General features: G+C 44.5%; 1 pseudogene; it reads left to right on the forward strand.

Moving 5' to 3' along the window:
* The first annotated feature begins 18,564 nt into the window (after positions 1-18,564).
* LOC146862530 (28S ribosomal RNA) lies at positions 18,565-19,883 on the forward strand (annotated as a pseudogene).
* Positions 19,884-23,338: the final 3,455 nt, after the last annotated feature.

Below are 23,338 nucleotides of genomic sequence, written 5' to 3' on the forward strand. Positions count from 1 at the left end.
CGCAAAGACATATGTTTCAGTACAGATACTTCTCCCTAACTGAGCTCTGGGATTCTTGCCATTACCTTGCAGACATAGGCGACCCTGATGGGGTACAATCCAAATCGGGGAGGATCCCCTTGCTCGCTGGTTCTCACTCAGAGCAGCTCCATATCCTGTTATGTTCCATCCAATATATGCTAGTGTCTCATCTCTCGGGATAGTCTCATAGGAAGTGTCTTCCTTAATCATATCTACTATACCCTTAACTAGAGCACTATTCTTAGCATTATCTTTCACAGAACGTAGGGGGTTGGCTTCATGAGCGTATATGAATATCGTTCTATATGCCCACACAGAACCATTATGGCTGAAAGGCAGGACCAGATAAGGGATACCTTTATCAGTAGTATGAGGCATAAGACCACACACCCAACAGTTAGTTGTGTTCACTACCAATATGTGTTGGTGTAAAAGCTGAATGAATGAATTATTGACGAATTCTAATCTTCTAGCAGATTCGTGTTCAGGCAGAGAGTGAAAAGAATGCGAGGAAACAGTAGAAGGAGGTATGGGCTGTGCAGTGGGTGCAAACGTCACTTGAAAAGAGAATAAAACATATCCTATTAAAAACGTTATTACACTAAGCAACATAAAAATGCATAATATAAAAAATCGTTTCTTTGTCATCATTGTACACATTTTGGCTTTAAAATCCATCTGTTTGGCAGGTCTCTCATTCTCGAAAAATTCCATCCTCTCTAATCGCTGCTCGTGGTGGTAGGGTGTTCTATGCTAAGGAATGCTTCTGTCAGTCCAGGGCAACTCCCTTAGACCGACCATAACTGTCGACCTAATGTCTTCAGCTGCACTCCAAAGACTTGGGCAACCACGACCCTGCAGCTTAACCCGGATGGCGGTTCAAAAAAAAAAAAAAAATAAGCAAGTTTCTGAGATGAGAGAGCTGCACTTTCAAAAATAGCAAAGAAAAAGAAAATTTTATTTGTCCATTGTTCTCGGCCTCAAATTATAGCTGCTCTTTCCAGATACTGTCTGGTCTTGGAACAAGAGTTCAGGCTCTGTAGTGTCCAATCGAATTGACGGTGGCACAGCTTCTTGCAGAATGTTGTCACTTTCTTTCTCAGAAATTGTTCCTTTTACACGTGCATTGCTAAAAGGCAGAAAACGGGGCACAATCTCAGTCTCGGAGTCAGCAATTCCCTCCTGGACCCACTGGTCGTAGGGCAAAGGCAAAGGGACCCTCTTGCAGTGAACGCTGTGGATCCAGTTCTTTTTCCCTTTTACTCGAACAGCTGATCTCGCTGAGAGAAGGACGAGGTGGGGGCTGGTCCAACGGGGTTCATCATTCTTTGTCCTCTTGAAGTTTTTGACCAGCACCCATGATCCAGGATTGATAGGATGTCCTGGAGTTTCAGACACCTGAGGCAGAGTATCATGCACCTGTTCGTGTAAAACACGCAATTTAGCCGTCAATTCATACAGATAATCAAGTAATACGGGGTGTTCGATCTCACTGAATTTTGTCGGCCTTGGCACTCCCCATATGTTGGCCGGGCGGCCGAACACAATTTCATAAGGACTAAGTCCCACTCGCGAATGCACAGTCATTCTCGTTGATAGGAGTGCTAAAGGCAGGGCGTCAGGCCATTTAAGACCAGAGCTCGCTTGAATCTTGGCCAGTTTCAATTTTAACGTGCCATTATAGCACTCTACTAGTCCAGCTGATTGGGGGTGATTTGCAGTGTGAAATTTCTGCTGAATACCGAGCCCTTCACATACTTTCTTCATCACACGACCCACAAATTCACTCCCATTATCACTCCAGACCATTCTCGGCATTACAAATCTGGGGAAGAATTCTTTGACAAGGGCTTTAGCTGTGGATAAGGCAGTGTTGTCTTTTAAGGGATATGCTTCTACCCACCTTGAAAAGGCACAAACAACAACGAGTACGTATTTCAAATTGTTGCCTCTTTCCATGTGGATAAAATCTAGCTGCAAAACCTCGAACGGGTACGTTGGAGGCGCAAAATGACAAGCTGGAGTTGGGGTTCCCCTACCAGGATTGTATTTCAGACACACCATGCAATTTTTGACCACATTCTCTGCACACTTAGGAATTCCAGCATTTTGCCATACTGGAGCCAACAACTTACAAATCCCTTTCACACTGATATGGGCCATCCCATGGGCCATTGTAACCACTGCAAGCACATACGCATCGGGTAACAACCATCGCTGATGTTCTGATAAGTCAATCCAACAACCATTTTTATCCAATTTACCCGTACTTTCTCTCCACATACTCAATTCTGTCTCTGAAGCTTCGGCTTGAAGGGACTTCACACTCTCTATTGTGTCTACACATTCCAACATCACCAACCCATCTTGCAGTGCCTGCAACATACATTCGATTCTTCACATCCTTTGCTGTTTCTTTAGCGATTTCGTCAGCAAATGCATTACCACGACCAATATCATCGGTAACCTTCTTGTGTGCACTGCATTTCACAATCGCGACTTGTAGTGGCAAGGTCAGTGACTCAAGAAGCTCATTCACCAACTGACCATGCTGAATCTTAGCTCCATGCGAAGTCAGGAACCCACGTTCTTTCCACAATCGTCCAAAACTATGAGCTACACCAAACGCATACTGGCTGTCAGTATATATGGTCACCTTCATTCCTTTCGATAACACACACGCTCTCGTAAGTGCAATCAACTCTGCTGCATGAGCTGAATTATGTGGTATACGTGCAGCTTCAACAATCATATGCAAAGTCGTGACAGCATATGCTGCAGTCGTATCACCATTCGGAAGCTTGAAGCATGAACCATCCACCCATAAGGTACCATCACACTTTACAAGAGGAGTATCTTTAAGATCCACTCTCCCATTTGTTTCTTCTTCTGTCCTGAGAAGACAATCATGCTGTTCAACATCATCTGTCTCTACTGAAATTGGCAATAACGTGGCTGGATTCAACGTATTGCACCTCTTTATGTGCACATGACTCGCTAACAGTGTCAACTCATAACCTGACAATCGAGCGCTAGTTAAGTGCTGTGTCTTGGTCCTGTTTAACAACGTGTCCACTGCATGTGGAACCATCACAATCAACATGTTATTCATTACTAATCCAGCAGACTGTCGAATAGAAACAGCTGCCGCTGCTGTGGCTCTCAAGCAACTCGGCAATGCTTTAGCTACCAGATCCAAAGTCGACGAAAAATACGCGCATGGACGCTGTTTGTCTCCAAAAGACTGTGTCAACACTGACAATGCACAACCTTCTTTCTCATGGACATACAGTGTAAAAGGTTTACTGTAGTCGGGGTACCCAACACAGGAGCTGAACACAATGCATTACGCAATTCGGAGAAACTTTTCTAACAATCTTCAGACCATGGAACGGGATTTGGTGTATCTTTACAGGTTAATGCTACCAAAGGTTTGGCTATTAAAGAGAAATTCGGTATCCACTGCCTACAGTATGATGTAATGCCCAAGAAAGCACGTACTTCTCTCTGTGTCCTTGGCACACTCAACCTTGCAATTGCCTGAATTCTTTCTGGGGTCAGTTTCCTTCCCTCCTTCGATAAGAGATGACCTAAGTAGGTCACTTCTTGTCGACAATATTGCAGTTTTGAAAGAGACACTTTGTGATGCAAATCAGACAAATGACGTAACAACGACAAGGTAGCTTCTTTACAAATTTCCTCAGTATCTGCGACTAATAGTAAATCATCGACGTACTGAACGAGGGTTGCGCCATGAGGTAAAACAATTGCATCAAGCTGTGTTTTTAAGGCCTGACTATATATTGATGGACTTTCACAGTAGCCTTGAGGAGCGCGTTTGAAGCGGAAGCTTCGGCCTCCTAGACTGAAACCAAAAATATCCCTGCTCTCCTCTGCAATCGGGATGCTGAAGAAAGCATTATTCAAGTCAATCACCGAGAACCAGGTGGCGGAAGCTGGAATCATAGTCAATAGGGCAGTGATATCAGGAACAACTGGAAACTGTGGCACCACTATTTTATTGACTTCTCTAAGGTCAATCACGAACCTGTAAACAGGTGGCTGAGAAAGGTCAGTACGTTTCAAAACAGGCAGAACAGGACTATTGCAAACGTTGCCTCTTGTCTCTTCAATTACATCTTTTTCAATTAAATCATAAATGATTGCTAGCAACGCTTTTTCACCTTCAGTAGAGATCTTATATTGGGGAATGTGTGGCAATTTAACATCGGCTTTCAATGTCACAACATATGGTGGTATTTCCAAAAGACCCACATCATTAGGACCAGTAGCCCAAAGAATATCAGGAAGAAACGACAATTCGGTCGGGAGTTTATCCTTCGAGAAATACATTGAAGAGATCACTTTCCTACCCAGTGTAAGTTGTACTCCCGAAGGAGAACAATATAATGTTGCATACAATCTTTTCAACAAATCCAATCCCAGCAGGTTTTCACCGCAACCTGTTGTTAGAATAAGGGGTGCTTCCAATTCACAAGGTCCAACAGATAGGGACATAGGACTAGAGATCGGATTCCTAACCGGGGCGCCAGAAAAACCTACTGAAACATTCATGTTGCCAGACAAAGGTGCGCCAGGGAGTTTTGAGTGCATAATAGAACTCTTTGCAGCACCAGTATCCAACAGAAAAGGTTCTGACACACCTGATGTAGTTACCTTAACATACGGTCCACCTTGATCTACTGGAACTGAAACAACTCCCTCTCTTTGTCTATGGCTGCCCTAGCAATCATTACCTTCCATATTCTCATTTTCCGCATAATAATCGTCAGCATAGTACTGAGCCATCCTAGCAGGCGCATTATTTTGCTGGTCAAAACTATTCATTGAATTCTGAGATGGAAGGGGACGCGCGTTCTGGTGGGAACTTCCACGTCCTCTTCCTCTGGTAGCTTGTTGAACACCTCGACCTCTTGCTCCAATAGTACCATTCGTACGCTGTAACAAAATAGGACAACTATACTTGAAATGACCCTCTTCTTTACAATATGAACACTGATTGGGACCTACTGGAACAACTGGTCGAGAAAATTCGAACCTTTGCGAGTTTCTCTGAAACTGCTGAGGTTGCTGTTAGTTACTCTGACCACCACGTGGCGGGTAAGCCTGTTGTAAAAGAACCTTCGTCTTTAGTTCTTTAGTTTTCTTGTCTGCTCTATCCTTCTCATCTTTATCCCTATTTTCGTAATACTGTGCAGTAGCCAATATTTGCGCTGAGGAGGAAACGGCCCAAGAACTCTCTGAATCTTTCAATTTCTTACACAACTCGGGAAGCAAATTGTGCACAAACTTGTCAACAAACAACCGTTGACCACCTTCTGTACTCATATCTTGACCACTGTGGTCGATAAACGTTTCCTCAAACCTAGTGAAGAAATCAGACACTGTTTCATCTTTCTTCTGCTTACACGCAGACAATTTATCCCAATTCACACGCATCGCAGGCATTAAAGTCTTCATGTAAGTAATGATCCTAGCAGGAAGTTCTGCTACCAAAGGCTCAAGCTTGGCACCACCAACTTGTCTATCATTTGCAGCACTAATGTTAGCCCATGAGTCGCCTAGCTCTTGCGCGTGATCTGTATTGCGAATCACTCCCCACAAAGGTTGTGGAACAACATTCCCAAATAACATGTCTATGTCGGCTAAATTCATAACACATGAGTCTGCAGTCTGTGCTAATTCCTTATAATATCCTGCAGGATTTTTACGGGGGTCAGGCAAAGTCTGCTTAAGGGCTAAAACTTCAGATCGCTTCCAAGGAACATGTACCCAAACACGCTGGAAATGAGCTGGCATAGCAGCAATACCTTGAGCGGCATCAGCCGCAACGGCGTCCTTCCATACCGGAGGGACTTCTCTCATAGGGTATTGTCTCACCTTTTTATCAGATGAGTCATGCTCAAATAGTGACTTAGAAGGACCCTCAATCCTAAAAGACAACAATGTCTCAACTGCTTTCTCAACATCAGGACCCACAATTGTGCCCTTTTCAAATTCAAATCGTACGCGGCACAACTCCTGTGGATTCGCTTCCAAATCATTATCCTCCAATTCCTCACAAAGAAAAACACACATCTTTTCAAAAACGTATCTCTGTTTCGGTGCTTTCCCATTGACGGAAGGCATCCATAACAGACTCCACATCATACCTCGAAGGGTAGATAACCCATTTACGCGCCATACGGTCAAACATTTCTTTCTCTCGAGAATCAGGCAGTTGACTACGCGTCTGCTTACGTCTTGAATCAGGGGTCACACTAGTGGACCCGAAGAGAGGAAATATAAGGCTAGCAACAGTAGCAGTCATTCTCTGTCGCATAGAAGGAGAAGTTGACCAAAGAACGGTAGGAAAAACAGAGGGAAACAAGGCAGATGCAGATGCAGAAGCAGAGGCAGTATCGGGAACACCACTAGAGGAGGCGGTTGGTTCCATAGACAAAGTCGTAGGAAGTACAGGTGGAGCAGGTAGCAAAGTCGGCGGCCCTTGAGGGGGCTGCACCATAGTAGTAGGAGCCAACTGAGGAGGAGCTGGCGGCTGTGGAAGAACTTGAGGCAAAATAACCGGAGGCTGCACAACTAAAGGTTGTGGAGGTGCTGTAGCACTCTGCACATAAGGGGGTGGTGAATTCAACAAGTGTGACATTAAAGGGTCTTTCTCAATTTCTTTTGACGCATCTTGCTGAAGAAGCGGCAAAACTGGATAACATTTATCGATCACCATGTTACGTTGCCTGTGCAACTGCTCACTTATCTGTTCTTCTTCATTATCTTTAAACTGCATAGCAGCTTGCATTACCGTAATACCCTTTTCTCTCTTATTTCTCTTTGCTAATTTAATTTCCTTCTGTTTGGCTTCCTTACGCCATAGACGGAAAGAGTCAAACATCGCCGGCCGGGCTTTCTTCTTAAAAAGTTTAACCTCCAGATTATCCAGAATCTTTGTGTCAAAACTACCATTTTGGGGCCACTTTAAAACACCATCTTTCCTGGTGTATCGGATCCATACTTCATTATATGCGAGGGGGCCTATGCCATGTTTCACATATAGTTCATAGGTTGGAGTTCCAATCGGAGGAACCGAACACGAGTCCTCCAATCGGGAATCCCTATTACAACCAAGACAAAACAAATTTCCAAGTCTGCTAAGACCAGGCATCTTTGCTCTTTAGTCTAGCTTCAAACTTCAAAGGATTATCGAATACGATAGTCTCGTGAATACACGAGTCCCTTGGCTTTGGTACTTGCAAGTTCCAAATCAAAGATCCCAAGGGGATACCAAACTAAAAACCAAACTAAGGACTGGGAGACGCTCCACTTATACTTAACTGAGGTATCGATGACGTCACCAGAAGACTTGTTTATCGTTTCGCTCTACCAAAGCATCAAGGGTCCAAAACAGGGCAATAGTCAGGGCAGCAGTCCTTCGTAGCCGTCGGGAAGCGGGGAACCTCGTAGCAAAGACTTTCGGACCACGTCGACATACAGGGGTCGATGAAGTGGCGGCCTTCCTCCAGAATTTTCACACGAAGCTCATCACGAACCCCTGGCTTGGACCGGTACCGCTGAAATCGCCCCACATTGGGCGCCAACTGAAGTACTGGGTTTTCCAGAACCCAGCGGTGCCAGGGGACACACCCAAAGACTTCGAGTTCTTCCTGTTTCAGACTACAGAAACACAGAGTCTTCTAGGTGAAGTCAAAGATCGTATTTATTGGCTGCAGCCAGTAACAGGTATCCTAGAAGTACAACACGGTGTATATTCTCAGGAGACTGCTCCAACTTACAAAGCCGGCCTTCTCTTTTATACAAAATATTATGCTTTAAGCAAACATTCCTTAGTTTACAGTTAACCATTCACATATTTTCACTACAAAGAAAAAGCAAAGTCATGATGACAAGCCCATATTTCAGTTTGTCCAGCCCTCAATCAATTACCCGGCGAGGCTTAGTACTTTCATCAGATATCGACGGACCCCCAATAAAAACGGGCACCTCCTCCTCGTAAAGCAAGTCATAAAGAAGGAAACAGGGACAGGTGTGTAGAAGATTAACCATGGTTTGTGTGTGATCAAAGGGTTTTACGATATGTTGGGCCTTGATACTAATCTTGTTCGACCACTGGGAAAGGAACTGGCCGAACAGGTTTGGCTTCAGGCAGTGGAGTCTGCTTGCCCAGGTCACCGAAGAGTCAACGAAGGTGTGCATGTCCTTCAGACCCATGCTTGACTTTAGTTCTGGGCCTATGTGAGGGCAATCACAAAATGGCTGTCGTTCTAAAATGGAACCCGAGGGATCAGAACGGAAACTATGATTTCAGGGTGATTTCTTCACCCGAACATGGCGAAAATGCTTGTGCATAGTATCCTAATCATTTGCGGTCTGCTGATACCAAAATCGTCATGATACGACGATGTTTATAACACGGGTCCAGAATTTAAAGTACCACAGTGTATGTCTATTTACACTGCTCAGTAAAAACTAGAGAGGTGCAAAACTGGTGTAATTCCAGCAAATGTGCAGAAATTTTGTTATGCATAATCACCAATATTAAGCCCAGCACGCCAGCGTTAACAGATAGGATAATGTTCTGGGTTTGCAAAAGAGAAATATATTAAATGAAAATATAATGGAATTACAAAACTCACTTCTGATATACAAGGGAAATACATTATAGTAAAGACCTGGACTTGCCTCTTTTTTGAGTGTGTTTTGGCATTTCAAGGTAAATGCATTTCATTTGAATTAAGGTAGTGGACAATGTTTTGATATTAAACATTTCCTGTGTTTATACAACATTACCACATAGACATGCTACTGCTATTTGGAGAGAAAAATTATGCTTATCCACGTTAGGATTGATTATAGTTAATGTAGGCCTGAAATCAAAATGTCTGTCATTGGTGTTCATTTTGCTTTATTGTCTAGGCATCAGGTGTTTTAATTTTTGAAAGTAATGTTCTTTTTCCTTTTTTTCCATCTGAACAAATGTTTTTTTTTTCATTGTGATTATCATGGAAAGTTTAACTGAATAGTGCATTCAAGAGACATCTGCAGTGTATAGTCTAGTCCATGTAGCCTATCTTGTGACTGATAGTGTAAGTTTGAAGAACGCAGAGAGACGTTTGTTTGTAAGATAATCCTTGGGAAACCTAACAAGTATGTAATAGTATAATTTTGCTTTGCCCTGATTGAACCGAATTATGAGAACTGCATCTAAGTGTGTAAAATGTAAGAGATTGTGTTTCTTTTAGTTCCCTTGAGAGTAAAATTAGAGGAGAGCAGATGTTTAGAGTGCTCTCTCACAAAGAGGACTGATACTCCCTCTGTCTTTCCCTTTGAGGCGGCCTTACACTGGTTCGTTCTCTGCTCCATAAGATTTGGAATAACTGACATTCATATTAATTGAAGTGTATGCATTCTGATTTCAGATTGCTACTATTCTGATTTAGCCATCTGCAAACAATTACAGAAATAAAATCATTAACTTTTAATAAACTTGGTTGGGGATTTACCAAATCCCCATGCAATGCAGCGCAGCCCCCACGAGGCTGCGCTGTGGTGCGCGACAGGGAGGGAGCAGGAGAGCACTGTATTTACAAAGATATGGCTCTCTCCTCCCATTTCCCTTGTGACAGTACTGATTACAGCTGCCGTGTGCCACCCACACACCTTAGCACCATTGTGCTAGGTGTGTGTGTGTGAGTCCAGCATAGGTTTTGTACAGGAAGGATACCCTTCCTGTACAAAATACTATGCCTAGACACAAGGGAAAGCTTTTCCCACTTTGTATACATGATGCACAGTGCAGCACTCATGCAAAGTTGGAAAAGGAAGTGGAAATTAAAGCATTCTTCTTCCTTGCGCCTAGTTTAAAAGGGCACAGTTTTCTCACGCTAAACTCAATCTACTGTATTTGGTAAATTGGGTTTAGCGTGAGAAACCTTGGGTGGTTGCATGGGAATGCCCTTTCAATGCCCTTGGCACGCCCCCATGGCACAAAGTTTAGCGCTGGAAAGTAAATTAGGAAAAAAATCTAAAGATGGGGAAATTACATCGACCAAGGCAGCTGAAAAATACCTAGTATGGCGCGAGGGGTGCTATGAACTCAAGCGAGCAAATAGGTCACATGCTGGCAGTTCGGACGAGACAGAGAAGGGTGATGGGGGAGACAGTCGAGATACAGGATAAAGATGGGAATTTGGTCAAAGAACCTACGGGTATATGGGAGGTATTCAATAAATACTATAGCGAATTGTATCAGGAGGAACTAGTGTTGGCCCCCCACTAGGTCAGTGAATATTTGAATGACATCCAAATAGAGCAATTTGCCACAAATTATATAGATTCCATGGCGATAAATATATCAGAGGAAGAAATACACAATGCCTTGATGACTCTTGCATCGGGCAAGGCAGTGGGTCGGACCAGATCCCCTTGGAATTTTATAAAATGTTCTATCATCTATTAAAGCAGGATATGATAGAAATGTTCAGACAGACACAAGGCTGGACCTCAACTCCCGGGTCCTGGGCTCAGGCGGTAATAGTCATCTTCTTAAAAAAAGGCAAACTCCCGCGAGAACCAGGCTCATATAGACCTATCACTCTAATGAATACTGACTCCAAAATCTTTTTGGAAATATTCGCTACTCGCCGAATCTCCATCATAGGTAAAGTAATCCATCCCCGTCAGCACGGATTTATACCCGGAAGAGGAACCACCGAACACGTCCGTAGGGCAATAACACTCTTCAAATTCCTCACCCACGCCTACAAATCCCTCAACAACATCGGACCCAAATACCTCAACTAGAGAGTATCCTTCCACGTACCCAAGAAAAACCTCAGCTCCGCCGAGCTCGCCCTGGCAGAGATCTCCCGCATCTGCAGAAACAGAACTGGCAGGAGAGCCTTCTCCTACATCGCAGTCAAGACCTGGAACGAGCTCCCTGTGAACATCAGACGCTCCTCGACCCAGCACACGTTCAGGAAGGAACTCAAGACCTGGCTCTTCGACTGATCTGGAACTGCTCTCTCCCCCCCGACCCCCCAGCGCCTGGAAACCCTCACGGGTGAGTAGCACACTATATAAAACCCCTGATTGATTGATTGATTGATTGATTGATTGTAAGTATGTTACGGATTGTATGAGAAAGAATTGTCTTTTTATTTATTCGTCCTAAATGCTGTTCATTTTTTATATATATAATAATGATGAAGCTGTTATTTTGCCCCCAGCTCATATGCTGCTGTTTAAAGTTCACCCTTATGAAATCCTCTTGTATTTAAAAAAAAAAAATTAAAAAAGAGTTTGCGCAGTTGACACAAACACGGCCAGAATCATAGTAAATTTCTCTTTAGTCTTGAAACTGAAATATTCGCTATTCTTTTTGGGGAGCCTAATTTACTTCACACAACATTGAAGCTATAGAGGCGGTTTATGATACTCAAAATGGCCATGTACAAAAGGGCTAACAGTAGTTTCCATCATCAACTCTGCCAGTTAGGAAAGCATTTGGAGTGAGGGGGCAGACATGAACAAGGCCTGACCCTGCCCACACAGTCCCTGAGAGCCCCCAACTCCCATGGCTATGTCTCTGACCAACGGGACTAAAATCCTTATTAGGCAACATCCATTTTTTTCGAGAATCAGTCTATGGAATACAATCCCTCGGAATTTCAGTCCATTAAATTTCACTGCAAAACTTGCTAAAATACAATTCATGTCTAAGGAAACTAGAAAAAAGTAATCCAGGCGTTGTCTTTTAAAAGCCAGCCAAGCATCGTGACATGTGCGGCCAATCTTGAAGCACTGAGCAATATTCACTGGTCAAACATTAAACTGTCTGAGTCATTTTATAACCCATATACATATATTCAAAGCACGCATCCCCGTTTCCCGTCTTAAGTGGCAATTCATCATAAAGTATTGAAACCGTTCATGTGTATGAAAAGTTCACAGACTTTCTTTAACAGTTTGGAAGTACAAAATGCTGCACAGTCACATTTTTTTCAAAAGTAAAGATTATTTGCTTTCAAGCGCTCTCCGACTTTTAATAAGAGAATCGGAAAACTATTAAGGAGCCAATAAACATTTCATCCTGAGGATTCCGACACAGATGCGGTAAATATACAAAATGAGCCCAAAATAGTAATGATCCATAACAGAAACTTTAATAATGTAACTTTAGCATATATTCATCACACATTTGGTTCTAGAAGCCCCATCTGAAAGCAAGACTTCACAGCAAACATTATTTATAAAGTAGAATGTTCAAATATGAAAATGCAGATTTCTCAATTCCATTACTTTCAACATTTTGATCAAACGTAGGAATTTTTGTAAATTACACCGAGGCAACAGAGAGTGAAGAAGCACACGAAAACACGCATTTTCAATGCAATACGGCCTGCATTTGCGAGAGTTTGAGCTATTTGCATTGTAAACGACAATGCCTTTTATTTATGTGTTTTGAAAACCTGCAGGTGTGCGTAAACACACACTTTGTACTTATAGTCCTTGCTTACGAGAAGCAAGGCTGGCAGTTGAAGAGGCACAATTACTGCCAGCCTTGCTTCTCGTAAGCAACAACTATAAGTACAAAGTGCGTGTTTACGCACCTCTTGCAGGTTTTCAAAACATGGAAATAAAAGGCATTGTCATTTACAATGTCAATAGCTCAATCTTTCATTTACAGACAATATGCGGTGGTTTTGCGCACATTAGCCCCTCAACTCATGCATGATCGAAGTACAGTAGAGTTTGGGTGTGATCAGAAAAGGTGCGCAGCTCACCTTGCTCCTAGGCTCAACCCCCCTGAAAGAGGCTCTAATTGAACCCCTTCCTGCGGGAGACCCAGGGCTTTAAGTGAGATGAACAAATTAGGGGGTCTCTTATAGGTGTGTGGCTGATGTAATTAAGGCCATGGCTTAAAACACTTAGGGGCATATTACCAAGGACAGTATCGCCGCTTTAGCGGCACTTTTACCCGCTAAAGCGGTGATATTATTATCGCCCTATCACCAAGGCGGCGCTAACATGCATTAGCGCATGTTAGCAGCCGAAATACTAATGCAAAGCATCTCAGCGAAGTATATCGCTAATGAGATGCAAAGTAGGCAGTACCATTGTGAAACACCATGAAAACAGTCGCTAACACGACTACCTCCTATTATCAATGAGGCCGCAAACCAGCGTTGCGATAATAAAAGTCGCGCTAGCCGCGATTATCGCTGGTTCCTAACGCCTGCTTGAAACCTGACTTAGCCATCTCTTCCAATGGGAGGTGGACTGTCAGGCTGAGACCACCTCGGCTTATTACCAAGGATCTCACTATCGCTGACATTTCATCGCAGCGATAGTCAGAAATGTCGCCGATATTGCTGGATTTTTTATCTCCGCGATGAACACCAGCGGTAAAAAAATGACCGCTAAGCGCGCTTTGCGATATTTATCGCAAAGCGTTGCTTATATGTCCCTTAAGCTAACAATCTGTACTTAGCATAGTGAGCCGCCCCACTGCCATTTTGCTGCTTCTGTCCATACCGCCAGATATATGATGCAACAAGTAACATTACACCTACAAGAAGCCAGGACTATTGGCCTTGCCAATGGCTGTAAATTGCATAGCCGAAATAAGCAACAGCTCTCACTTTGATGTATATAATACTGAAAATGCTTCAGCTCTTGTGGGTGAGGTTGTGGTGTAAGGCTAAAGCTGATGACTTTTAAGCTGAGATAGCAGGTTTGAGCCTGACATGGGCTCAACAGCCTGTGATTCAAAAAATAATTTGGCATTGTGTAATGTAACTGCGCACCAACATCTTCGGCCGAGTTTGTGCTTTATAAAAGTGGAAAAAAAGAACCTCTTTTATGTTACATAAAAAGCAGTGAAGTGTGATACTACTGCAGGTAAGATTTCTTTTTTTTTCACACCGAGGGTGAGGGCAAAAATGGAGAGCCCGATAGAGAACTGTTTCAGCCCCTGGATCCGGCCACTTAAAGCCCTAGGAGACCTGTCCGCAATCCGCATCCCACCGTCTGTGAAAAGTAGCTCAGGGCAAGCGATGAACAGTTAATGTGAATCTTGAGGCGTGAGAAAAACGTGCATTTCACCAGAGCACTCTCAGCGTTATAAATCAGATAATACGATTATCTGTAAGAGGAGCTCTAAGTCAGCAGCCATACCACAGAGGCTGCCCCGCCCATGCTCCAAATGTATGCAAATGACCCTCCTGTTCTGTGATTCCAGCACAAACTTCCTCCTACAAGTGGCATCCTCCTCTACGTGTCAGCAAATTACAATCCCAATTGTTTTTTTTTTTTTATTTAATGGTCAAAATGGCTAATGATGAAAATAGAAAATTTTACATGTATTTTCCCTGTCTGAGTGAAGCAATTATTTATTTATTTATTTATTTAATGCGATTTTATATAGCGCGAACATTACCCGAAGGTGTCAGAGCGCTTTACAAAAGAACCAGTTGCGTTACATAAGGACTTTGGATGACATGCGTTACAAAAGAGATACACACAGAAAAAAAGAAAAAAATTGCAAATGTACAAGTTGTAAAGTCACTCAAGGAAGAGATACAAACGGAAAAACTCTAAAATCACATAAGAATGGTAGTGAGTACAAAGGTCTACTACATATACTGGTGGTTAGAGTTCTATATATATACAAATAGTAAATTCATTCAGGATTACATTTTAACAGCGATTAGGCTTGGACAATTATATATTACATATTTGCATATATATATATTTACAGTTACAGGAGCATGGCTCAGGCATATGGAAAAAAGCAGGCAAGGTGAGAGAAATTCAGGGGAGAGAGGAAAGGAATAGGGGAGGTAGAAAGAGAGTGAGGGAGGGAAGAGGTAGGGGAGGGGGTGATGAGGAGTGATAGGATCAGGGGCATCAGCATTATTCGCAAATGATGAGTAGATCTGTGGAGAAGATAGACAATCGATCGAAGGGTCACCCAGCTAGAGACCGGCGGGACCAGCGGTAGGGACCAAGGTCGCTAAGATGGAAGAAAGGACAAGAATGTCTTTAGTAGATGGTCCCAAAATGGCGGGGTGCATATGAGTCTTAGTCCAAAAGTTTGCAGTGTGAACGCACCCGGAGCTCATGAGGGAGAAAAGCTCAGGGACACAAGCCGGTAATTATTTAGCCCCAGGAGGACCTCGCACCCGACTCAGCTGAGTCTCCTAGGTCAGGAGCGCACGGGGCCCAGCTCACCTCTTACGTGTATGCAGTGCAGCAAAGTCCTCCAACGTAAACCGGAGCTTCATTGAGAACCCACTGGTTCTCAGGGCTCAGCTCAGCGTCTTACCGCACCGGACTGTTCCCCCTATGCAGGATACCACAAACAGGGCTCTTCCCCGCTACCACTCCAGCCGCTGCGAGTCCGGATCGAGGGAGACCTCCCAGCGGGATCTGCGCTGCACGAGGGATTCAGTCGGACCTTACCGCTGCTTGCCGCCAGTCTGCGGGGGGAGTTCACTTGCCTATCTCCCTCAAGACCGCAACCTCCGACGTCCCTCCTCTCATTCCTAATCAGGAAACGTGCGGATATTTCCCATGATTAACCACACGTACTTTGTCAAAAAAAAGTGGCCTTAGCATAAATTATCCCTTAATTATACACACAAAGCACGAGAATGAGGAAGCACTGGGACAAGGCTGCACCGCACTGTGCCTGCAGTGAATAAAGAAAAGAGTTCTCAAAATAAACAGATAAAGAATGAAACTGCAAGGAGACTGTAATCATCCGGTGCTCATCTATCTTGAAAGGATGTGAGCTATGGCACCCAGAACGAGTCAGGGTGCAGCAATTAGGGGGGGGCACTGGAGGGAACCTATGGCAAGCAGCAGGCAGGCATAAACATGGTATGAGTAATTACAAAAGGTCTTGCAGATTGCGGGAGGTGCAGTAGGCTCGACCTAATAAAAATGAATGACTAGGGTGAAGAAGTCGTGAACACAACAAGGCTTTATCAACATAGGCCTACATAGGCCAGGAATCCTCCTGGTATTGACCTACGGTTCTAATATAATGTACTTGCAGCCCAGCTGCCCCCGGTAGGCTAGGTTGAGCAGCCAGCACCTTTGTAGATGTCAGTGATCCCATGTCATGAGTGACACTTTCTACAAGTCTTGGCTGTATACTTCACAGCATTTTACTGGCTTGGAATATTAAGTCATATTTCTAATAGGAATGTGAATTTACAAGCCCGTAGTTCCATAGTGCAAAATGATGCCTGTTATAAACCATGAGGACTAGAAAGCCTCAAACACAAAATGGATATGTTTCACAGGTATCGTCCTCTAAATAGTAAGTCTTTGTAGAGAATTTACCAACTCCCATTCACTCAATCTCCCTGTGTCTTTTTTCTTGTGACACAATGTGGAAAACACGTGTGTGCTTTTAGGAGCACAACGATGGGCTAAGGGGTGATAGGTCAGGTCTCATCAAAGCACAGAGAAGCTGTCAAGAAATGTGTATGAGGAGGCTGACAACTTGACATCACAACACCCAAGAGGGTGGAGAGGTGACAAAAACATCCAACAGTGTTGAATGAATAATGGCTAAACTATTGCAGTGTGTTTCATTAGCTTTGCCATTAAATTGAAAAACATGAGTAAACATTGTCAGCATTACATCTCTGAATTTCTTAGGCCTTACCCACGGGTTTTAATGTTTTTCTTTAGAGCAATGTAAGAACATTTTAACAGATTATGACATTTCTCGAAATATTTTTGATTAGTTCCATACATCAGGAATACACTTTAAATATCCATGGCTTAAAGTACTTACCTAGTACATAAAACAATCACACGTTCAGTGCATGATCTGTAAACCAAGGCAAGCGGCAACAGTTATTAATGTAGTGCTATATACCACTGGTAAGCAATTCCCTAAACTAAATCATCCATCTACCTTTTTTTGTATAACCTATTGTTCCCTAGCTTGATCATTGTATGCAGAAGAATACATTATACCTCATCCAGGAGATGGTGAAATTGCATTTGTTCTTGTGAATACAGTTAGACAACCTCAAATGATTCGTACAATACCTCCTTTAATATTCAAAATGGTAAATAATCTCAATCGAGGATGATGACCCATGTTTACTCATACCATTACAAGAATTTATCAGAGTAGATTTCAACTGAGTTTATTTGTATGGGAAGTTTTGATATTGAGGTAAGACTCAGAGGCAATGGCATATTCTTGACATTTCCTTGTCCAACTTACCACCTGTTCCTCCTGCCGAACTATTCAAGGTGCCCTTCAGAAGGGACAGGTTGATTTTGCACAAAAGATATGTTGAAGGTTTTGGGGTCAGTACTTATTTGAGTAGTTTCAGTATGCAGTCTTGCCCATGTCTACATATGAGTTGATTATTTTGGCTATGAGCTCAACACATACTCTGTGAGTAACTGCTTATTTTCTCAATAACGAGCAAGAATGTGTATACTCCTACTGTATCTCATCACTCAAAGGCTTGAAGAGCTGCCAACACATGAAATCAAAATGGTGATACTTGTAAAACTTGATAAAAGTCATTGCTATTCAAAAAGCTAATGTTTATTGAATACTTTATCTTGGATAACTTCACTTTATAAATAGTTACTCTGTTTTTTAAAACTGTAAAAACTGTAAATCCGAATTCCTAAATGAGACATCTAAACTGCGATGGGTGTGATCAGATTTTGGTTCCATACTTATTTCGCCATTTGACTCAAACTGCCTCTTACGGATGAGGCCCAAAAGTCTTAAACTGGCCGAGGGTTGCTTGTTTAACCATGCAGAGGGGTCCTTCTCAGACAGTTCAGGCTTAATTCTTTCTACTGGAGAAAGGACATGGTCTAAATTGCATATAATTGGTCTCTGTCAAGAGTGACACCTTGAACAAAAACAATTAACTGAAATGCAGCCTGAGTAATTACAAATGTCTGAGGTTAATTCAAGTATTCTAAGCATCATTTTGTGCTTTTCTTAGTTAGACGGCCAAGTGAGATAGATATGCCTAGACAGGGGTTCCTTGATCAGTTTGCTACTGGAATAAAATTGCACCTCACTCTGCTTCCTTTGTCCTCCAAAGGACGGACCTCTGAACACCCATTACAGGTCTCCCCACTCTTCCAACCACAGAGGTATGCCACCGGCACGTCTGGTCTTCCCCCCCTTGGTGGGGCAGGTGGGTGTCTGGTCTTCCCCTGGCCTATAAAACGAAGGATACCTGGCTGTGAGTAGCTGTCTGTGGTGTCCCACAGCTGCAGTGTGCACCACCTCGGGAGCCCACTTCTGTGGCTGGGGATGGGAAGGCATCCTGCCTGCCCACAGGTCTAGTTTCCATTTTGGCCATGTGGACTTCGGTTTCGGATCTAAGAAAGATGTGCTGCCATGATCACCCAGTGCAAGAGAGGCCCCAACTTTGGCAGCCCAGGGATTTGGTCTAGCTACCCTATACTTTAGCATCTGATTACATACTCAAACAGACATGGCAACCTGTTAAATGTAACCATATTACGAAGTGGAAGAAAATAACTAACTAGGATTACTTCATAAATGGCAAGTGAAGAGGGAAGAGCCCAGCACCAAATCCCTACGTGGCGGCAGGTGTGGGAAATGTGGTGTACAGAAGGCCAACTCCCCGGCGTCGATCTTGGGCCCAAGTCATTTTTATGAAGGCACATCCCACAGTGGCGGCCCCCTTTGTGCCGGAATTGGATCTTCTCAAAGTTTTGTTGCTTAGGAATGCAGCGCAAAACAGGTGGAGTAACGTAGTTAAGGATAAATATGAACATGAAACCTATAGCTTACAAGTACTATAAGATAATGTAGAAAATAACTTTCTACATGGTTCTCTCCAAAGTTTCCCTCAGGATGGGTGGTGCTCGGGAACCCCAGTTTTATCTGGTAAAACAAATGATTGGAGGTCTGGAGGACAGAACAATGTCAACCTATACTCAAAAGTTAAATGGGTAAGAAGTCCAGCTCACTGGCGTTGGAGCTGGACACAGAATGTCAGTTCCTAGTAGGCCAATTTGGGTAAGCAGAACTGGTGCTGTAGGATGAACTGAGGCTCCCGTCACTCACCAGTCCCCAACAAAGTTGCTGGTTTATACAGACAGCCAGACGGTGGAAGTCGGAATCTGCTAAGGGGTGTGTATCAACTCACCTTCCGCATCAAGTTGCCCTGAAAATGGATGGCATAGGAGCACCAGTCCCATAAACGGTCATCGCCTGTCTGCACGGTGTGGGAGCTAAGCCACAATGGGTAGCTGGGCCACCGGGGTATACACGGACGCCTGCGCCGAGGGCCCAGGTGGAGCCGCCACAGTTGGAAATCTTGGTGGTAGTAGCAAATATTTAAACAAGAACTTTGTTGGCTGAAGTAGAGAGGGCTTCCATGTGAACAGCAGTTGAACAGGGGTTAGTCAGTTCTAAAATATGGGTGAGTGCCATTTGGAAGAGATGGACAATGGTCTCCAGTGCTCTCTGCCTATCAAAATGGAGTCAGGTTCAGATGCTTGAACCCCAAGCACAGAGACGGGTGCCATTGCGATGGTTAGTGTGATAGCACAAATGATCACGGAAAAGCTGGTTGGAGCCAGGGAAGAGTCCTCTTTTCTACATTGAAGGCCTGGGCACCATGGAATGAGTTTTCCCCAAGAGAGGGGTCTGACCCTTGGAAGGTTTCGTGGTCCTGGCAGCATCCGGTGAGCTCCCACTGGTCCCTGAAAATTCAGGGGAGATGGTTTAAATCTCAAACTGGGCCATACCCATATCCTCAGCAGGTCTCCAAGGTGAACAGACTCTATCATGCTGGAGCAAAATAGGTAAGAAAAGTTGGCAATAAGATCTGTATCTTTGGAATAAGGATTGGCTCTAATTGCTAGGTCATCAGGCTGGGGATTGAAACAGGGCTGAGCGTACATCATGACTGGACGAGGCATCATCCTCCAGGGTTGTAGCGACTCTGGAAGTGAACTAGGCCCTTCCTGTGGATTGGCCCAGCTGCAGTGGTTGGCTCTCCCCATGCTTCTGTCAGGGTTGTGGGCAACGTTCTGCCTTGGCCAATGCCTGACTAGAACTGGTGGAGACCAGGGGACGATGACTGTTTAATTAAAACAAAGCATCATGAAGGCTGGAGGAGGACGTTGACACAATATAATTTCTGCCCAGTGCTCTGAATGTTAAAGTGAATAAATTCAATGAAATGCAGGCAAATGGTAGGAGAAAGAATGACTCCCTTAAGGTTGCCAAATGCCTCATCATGTAATTAGTGAAACTCATGAATGGATTAAAGAGATTTCAACTGTCCCTGCCTACTATCTTGCAAAAACATAGCCAAGGAACGGGGAATTGCAGAATCAAAAGGGAAAGAAGTTCCTGTTGCAGTTTAATCTAGTCTAGAACTGTGAAGAGATATGAGAGGTGTAGGATAAGAAGGGGACCCAAGGCTACTGGTGAAATACCACTACTCTTATTGTTTTTCACTTACTGATGAGGTGGAGGTGAGCCCTGTGGATCTCTGGCTTTTGGCTCCAAGCGTCTGGTGCCCACTTGGCATGACCTGCTCCAAGGACAGACAGGTAGTTTGTCTGTGATGTTGCTTCGGTCAAATGATAATGCAGGTGTCCTAAGGCAACTTTCCTGGTGTCTGCCTTCCCAGGCCATCTTGCTGCTACTGCCCCTTGCCCCTCTTCCTTCCCTCTGTTCTCCATGTGCATACCATTGCCCATCCTTCATGCCCTTAGTGGTCTGTTGTGCTGTCCCTGCCACATGCCCCCCAAGGTCGGCTTGCTACCACTGCTCCCCTTCCACTAGCCCTCCATTTTCCATGTGCATACCCCCTGCCCCCTCCCTCTTGCCCTCTGTGTTCAACTTGCTGCCCATGGCCATTCCACCTTGCTCTCTGTGGTCAGATTTCTGCACTTGCCCACCTTTCGCCTGCCCTCTGTTCTGTCTGTACATGCCCTTGCCCCCTCACTCCTGCATCTGGTGCCTGTCTTTCCTGGACTGCTTGCTGTCCATGGCCCATTCTACACTCCGTTCTCCATGTGCTTGCCCCTGCCCCCTGTGGTCCTTGGTCTAGCAACTGCCTCTGCTGCCTGCCCTCCCTAGTCAGCTGACTGCCCTTGAAGCTGCACTCATCAACCTTGCCTTCCATTGTCTGCATCGATGCACCTGCCCCCTCCCTCTTGCTCTTGTGGTCCAGTGTGATGCCACTGTCACTGGGGCTTGCCATTCCTGGTCAGCCTGCTGCTTCTGCCCCCTTTTCCCTGCCCTCAGTTCTCCAGATGCATGCCCCTGCTTCCTCCCTACTGCTCTCTGTGATAAACTTGCTGCCCCTGCCTTTTCCAGCCTGCTCTCTATGGACAACTTGCTGCCCCTGGCCACCTTCTGTCTGCCCTCTGTTCTTTGTGTGTGTACCCATGCCCTCTCCCTTCTGACCTCCATGGTCCACTTTGCTGCTACTGCCCCTGTCAACTTTTCCCCTGGGCAGCTTGCTGCCCCTGCACCTGGCCCACTTCCCCTGGCATCTGTTTTTTGTGTGCATGCCTCTGCTCCTTCCCTCCTGCCCTCTGTGGTCCATTTTGTTGCAATTGACCCTGGTACCTGCCTTCCCAGGTCAGCTTGCTGCCCCTCTCTTCTTCATCTATCCTACGTTTTTCATGCAAGTGTCCCTGCCCATCTCTCCTGCCCACCATGCTCAGCTTGCTGCCCCTGTCCATTCCAGCCTACCATCTGTTCTCCATGTGCATGCCCCTGCCTCCCTCCTTCCCCCTGTGGCTTGTTGTACTGCCACTGTACCTGGCACCTTTCATCCTTGGTCAGATTGCTGGCACTATTGACCCTGCCCTCCATGGTCACAGTGCTGCCGCTGCTCATTCTAACCTATCTTCCCTGATCAGCTTGCTGACCCTACCACTGCCCACATCCTAACTGCCCTCCATTCTCTATGGCTGATCCCCTACCTCATACCTTGTGGTCCACTCTGCTACCACTGACCCTGCTGCCTTACCTCAGTGGTCATTTTGGTGCTCATACCCTTTCCCACTCCCTGCTGCCCTCCTAGATCCATTGTGCTACCTTTGCCCCTCCTGCCCTCGGTGGTCTGTTGTGCTTCCCCTGCCCATGCTGGCCTGCCATCTGTGGTCAGCTGGGTATCCCTACCCATGCCTGCCTGGTCTCTGTGGTTAGCTTGCTACCTCCCCCATGTCCTTTTCCCCTGTTCTTTTCCAGTCGGGTGGGGGATTGGCTAAATGCAGCAGGGGGTTAGGTGCAGGGAAGTAGTAAAAGGTGTCCAATGTAGGTTCACTATTTGAGTGCCTCCTTTTTTCTGTGCCTAACACCCTCCGATTCTATTTCATTAAAAAAAAATGTTTTCGTCTCCTCTCCTCCCAATCCTTCGGTTCTTCCCATTTCTTTGTCAACTCACTTTATACTAGATTCTTATATTGATCTATCCTGGTTTCTCAGATGGGCATTTGTGTGCTCTCTTCACCTCACTCATTTCTTTGCTCGTTTCTTAGACAAGTAAGTACGAGGAAGATACTAATGATCACTGATGAATAATAAAGATGGGAAAAAGTGGTTTCCATACTGAGGAAAATTAAAACAGATCGTTGAACCCAAGCTACATTATAGTGCTGACAAAGTATGCACTACAGTCAAAGTTATTAAGCATATCTGCTGTTGAAAAAGCATAGATAATTGAATGACTCTGTATAATATAGCCTTATAACTCACACTTATAATTCACCATAGCATGGCCATACTGGCCATTAAAGGCTTTCTTTAGCTCTATAGCCCCAAGTAGAAAGTGAGGACCTACAACAACAAAAATGCATTTATTGGTTAGTAAATCCAGTAACGACTACCTGACCCTACACAGACTTCCCTGCACCTTAGACTTACCTGCACTGTGTCCTCTGACCAGGCCCAGTACTTGTGGGCCCAGCCCTGGTATCATCTGCGGCTCCCAGTTTTGTTTTCCTGCGGTTTCTCTCTGCTGTCACTAGCTCTCTCTTCACCCTTTCTCTCATGCTTCACCCTGTCTCTGGTTTTCCCTCTCTCTAGCACCTTTTTAACTTTTTGCCTCTGTATGTTTTCTTTTGCTTTCATTTGTACAATTTATCCCCCCTTACCACAGTTTTTTCAATGGAAAGCGCTCTTAATCCCTCTGTTTGCTTTCCTTTAATTTTATATGTGCCATTGTTCACTCTTTTTGCCACTGTTTCCCACCCTTACACTCTCTCTCTTGTTTCCCTT

The sequence above is a fragment of the Triturus cristatus genome, chromosome 2_2 (assembly GCF_964204655.1).
Source record: "Triturus cristatus chromosome 2_2, aTriCri1.1, whole genome shotgun sequence".
NCBI lineage: Eukaryota > Metazoa > Chordata > Amphibia > Caudata > Salamandridae > Triturus > Triturus cristatus.